General features: G+C 41.2%; 1 non-coding gene and 1 pseudogene across 1 annotated transcript; one reads left to right on the top strand and one right to left on the bottom strand.

Moving 5' to 3' along the window:
• Positions 1-693: 693 nt before the first annotated feature.
• LOC121876913 lies at positions 694-856 on the bottom strand. Its single transcript, XR_006090847.1, has one exon. It is a non-coding gene; the product is annotated as a U1 spliceosomal RNA (small nuclear RNA).
• A 1,723-nt stretch (positions 857-2,579) lies between these two features.
• Positions 2,580-2,699, top strand: LOC121876914 (annotated as a pseudogene).
• Positions 2,700-4,693: the final 1,994 nt, after the last annotated feature.

Here is a 4,693-nt window from a genome sequence, read left to right as displayed (position 1 = left end):
GCTGCCCCAGCGCTGCCCAGCGTGGTAACAGACACATCACAGTAGACGAGGATAGGAGGGTGGGAGGTCTTAAGAGAGGAGGCGACATCATTAATCTGCTCAAGGCAGTTAAGTTTGAGCATATACCGCAGTTGGGTGGATTTACGACCAGGGAAGGTGTGGACGACAACATCAACACTCGGGGAAGTCCACGGCGGTAGAGGCGAATGAAAAGTGATTGATAGATTTGTAAACAAAGGGGCACAGCAGTAGGTGTTAACATCTTCGAATTTAAAAATTTTCAATATCGCTAATTTTTTATTTGTGTGATCTGTTTTTTTTTTTCAAGTAGGTCATTGTCCGTACAACTCTCTTTTGTGCAGTAACCAGTGTATCAGGTGTTGGTAAACAAGATCATGATAGATTTCTTTCATTGCTGTGACAGTGAGTGACTGTCGAGTGTGATACAGACTATTAAAAAAAACCCAACTTCTTTCAATATTATGAGTTACTAGGCATCAATTAGAGAGTTTGAAAATCTTTCATTCACACGTAATTGTCAAAATATAAATCATATAAAAGTAGCATAGAAAAAAAATTCTTTGCTGACCTTAAGCATAAATCAAGTACTATTTATTAACAGAGACCTTGTTAAGCTGTAAAAATACGCCGTTGTACCTTATATTTCTTAAGTAATCCCTTATGAATTGTGTAAGGGGGATAGCGCGAACGCAGTCCCCCGCTAACAAAAATTGCGCACTCGAGTTAACCACATTTGGGTTAATCGCAAGGGTCAGCATCACCGGAGTGCAATGGTGAGCCTCGCCCTGGGAAAACCGCCTTCGTGATCACGGTATCTCCTGTGCCAGGTAAGTATGCCCTGAATTGTTCATCCTAAACCCTAACCTAACTTGACTGACTATCATTGTGCTGAACCATCTCTCTTATGTTATTGATTTAAATTTATAAACCAATTATATGATAACTTTTTATATAATTCGTAATATGCTAAAATAAAAATTGTCACATTAAAAGTGAGTGGCATATGATGGAAATAAACAAGTTTGGCTTTATAAACTATTCATTTCCATCAAAACACAAACATACGGGGTTAGAAAATTTTAACTATTGATAATTTGTTCGCGTTTTTCTTGTGTCTAATTCAATATGATTTCCCATTAGATCCAAAATAAAGTAATTAATAGTATCTCAACCATCAACTTTAGATTGATTTGCCAGGATATAAGTTTATAGGGGAATAGCCAAGATCTGCCAGGTAAATTATACTTACAGATGTTCATCCTAAACCCTAACCTAACTTGACTGACTATCATTGTGCTGAACCATCTCTCTTATGTTATTGATTTAAATTTATAAACCAATTATATGATAACTTTTTATATAATTCGTAATATGCTAAAATAAAAATTGTCACATTAAAAGTGAGAGGCATATGATGGAAATAAACAAGTTTGGCTTTATAAACTATTCATTTCCATCAAAACACAAACATACGGGGTTATAAAATTTTAACTATTGATAATTTGTTCGCGTTTTTCTTGTGTCTAATTCAATATGATTTCCCATTAGATCCAAAATAAAGTAATTAATAGTATCTCAACCATCAACTTTAGATTGATTTGCCAGGATAAGTTTGTATAGAGGTAAGCCAAGTTTTCTTCTGTAGCAAATTGATCCTGAAGTTTCTTCCTCTCACAATTAAGTCGTTTGGGATATTGCTTATGTACTTTATCTATTAATTATGAGGAACTTGCTATCCAGTGAGGGCTATCCCTCCTAATATAAAACTGAACATTGTGGAAATACTTTATTTGGCATAGTAATGAGATCAATATAGCCCAGAATCATTTTATTGGAAAATTGACTAATCAAACTAGAAATTGATACAATTCCAAATTTTCTACAATTATATGCAATAAATATTTATACTTGTGTAAGCATTTTACAAATACTTCAGGAACTACTTCTCTGGGCGGAGCTTCATTTTTTCATGAAGGTTGGCATACACGGTTCATAAAGTAATTGTCTCAATCATTTAGGCACTATCATTTTTAGTGCAATTTATACTTTTCATAATGCAACGGAAATTAGTTTTCCAGCTTCTATGTAAAAAAATAAAATAACAAAAACAGCGGGTGTATTGTTGGTATCATAGTTAAAAAACATTGGCAACCGGCGTATCTCTTCATGGGGAAAGTACAGTGTAGGGTATGCGTCCTTCAGTCTGTCCCTCAAACATGCCAGTTTCTTCCTTCACTAACACTGGTCAATAATGTTCATAAAGAAAAAAGAAAGAAAGAATGAAAGAAAGAAATAACGAACAAAAGTGATTTTTTTTTAAGATTAAGGAAAACTAAAAATTGTAAATTGTAAATATAACAATGAAGTGTAAAGAATAGTATAATAATTGGTAATTCAATTACGGTTTTTGTTATTATAGATTACTAGTGTTGATGCATAAGGAGTTTGACTGTTTATCTGCAAACAGAACTCGAGATAAATTCTTGTTGCACCAATTTAAAACTAAAGTAAGGTTATTGTGTAATGTGCATTGCTTTGATTGCAACACAGCAATCGTCATCGCTTCTCGGCCTTTTGGCTAAGATCAAAGTGTAGTATCTGTTCTTATCAGCTTAATGGAGAGTACATAATCAGTGTTCTTTTTTACATAGAAGGAAGAGCACAGATTTGGACTTTCTGGGGGTGAAAGTAACAGAGTTACTCCTTTGTTGTTTTAGGTGGCGAGCAGGGAACCCAGTATTTCACCATTGCTGTGGTTATTACTAATAACATGCAGTGAGAGGAAACATACCGGGGGGGCCTGCAAAGCCCCAAACCTGGTCCCACGGGACCCCACGTGGGTGCTTCTCACACGTGGCTATTCCCTCCTCTCTGTACTTCCTTACTTCGTACTGGCTGAGGGACCTGCACTCATAGAAGTGTATTCGTCCCAAAGTCCCTCCCCGGTAAACCATCACCTTGCGATCGAGTGGGTTTGTGATGGCGAAAGGGAGGTCGGTCCACAACTCTCGGCCGATCCTCCAGGAATACCGTGATAGTGCGGGTACACCCTGGTAAGGGGGTTGTCATGTGTGTGTGGGTGTTCGTGTGGGTAAAGCAAGATGGACGACGAAGAGCCAAGGGGAAGAAACGAAGGAGATCGACAGCCGGAAAGAAGAAACCGAATGCTGACCATATGGTTCCCTGCACCACCATCCTTCAAATGCACAGAGAGGACACAGGGATGCCCATGGGAATGTGCGTCATCAGGGTGGTCTGGCTGCAAGCAATCACTAGTCCGACATCTAAAGGAAGCCCACAACAAGAAAATCAACGAATATATGAACATGTGTGCAGGGTGCTATCTGGTACTGACTATCCGGCCAAGCAATCACACGTGCATCCTCAACAGGCAGATGAGGGAGGAGCAAAGGGTTCCCCATTTTCGTTTCCAGTGCGACGTGCAATACTGCCCCTACTCTGCCCCAACAAAGAGAGGATTGAATAACCACAAGGTAGCAACACATGTACGGCAGTGGAGGAGGAGAGACAACCAACATCAGGCGGAGCAACGACAGGGGAACCAACAGGCTGAAGGCAATCCAGCAAGCGCCCAGCCCTCACAGGAAGTTGGGGAAAATAGGGATAACGAGCAGAGGGAGCAGCCACAGAATTACGAGCAACAGCAGCAAAGAGAAACACAAGGGCAACGAGAAAGGCACAGAGGGACACCTCCACCCAGGGATGGAGAAGTGGAAGGACCAGAGACACCACGCCCCGTCTCTGGGAGAAGTACACCAGTGTCACCACTGAGCCCAGACGATCAAGAAACGCGACTGAGGTCGATAACGCCGAGCCAGCTGCTCCAAAATGAACCCTCACCAAGAGAGGAATCACAACACCCAGGGGACCTGACACCCCTCTTGCACATGCCAAGAATGCCACTGTCACCTCTAAGCCCCGATGAAGAACATGGTGGAGACAGTACCCGAACAGGGGAACAGATAATGCAAAGTCAAGAAACAAATGAAGGAAGACAAAGTAATCTCAGTGAATCCCCTACACCACTATCACAAAGTGAAGCAACTCAAACACTAAGTGGTGAAGGCAACATACAGGAGCAGATTGGCATAACGCCTGAACCAAATGAAGAGCGAGATGAAGCTGAGGAGACATGGATACTGGAGCCGTTTCTGGGCACAGTGTATGAGATCCAGCGGAACCCGGACTGGGCAAGATTTGAAGAAGTACTGATTGAGATCGAGGTAGCAATACAAGCGGCAAACAGGATAAACATCTCTCAAGGACATAACACGACCAGGAAAATCACCGATGCCAATGATTGCAAACAGATCCAGAGGCTGTACAAATACAACCGTCGCCGAGCAATACGGCTAATTGCCGAAGGAAACGGCGCAAGATGTGAAATAAGCAAGGAGAGAATAGAGGAACACTTCCAACACATGATGGTTGAAAAGGATTGTGACCTAAATACCGTGGAGCACATTCCCGAACCGCCACACGACAGACCAGAGATGGAAATGCAGCCCTTCACAGAGAAGGAAGTATTTACAAAACTAGCAGCAGCAGAGAATTCGTCACCAGCTGAAGACAGAATATCATATGAGAACTGGAGAAAGGCTGACCCAAGCTGCCGAGTTATGGCAGCCATATTCAACGTGTGTCTCAGAGC

This window comes from Homarus americanus, unplaced genomic scaffold, assembly GCF_018991925.1.
Source record: "Homarus americanus isolate GMGI-L3 unplaced genomic scaffold, GMGI_Hamer_2.0 scaffold57654, whole genome shotgun sequence".
Classification (NCBI taxonomy): domain Eukaryota; kingdom Metazoa; phylum Arthropoda; class Malacostraca; order Decapoda; family Nephropidae; genus Homarus; species Homarus americanus.
Note: the sequence above shows the minus strand (reverse complement) of the source record. Positions and strands in the feature narration are given on the sequence as shown.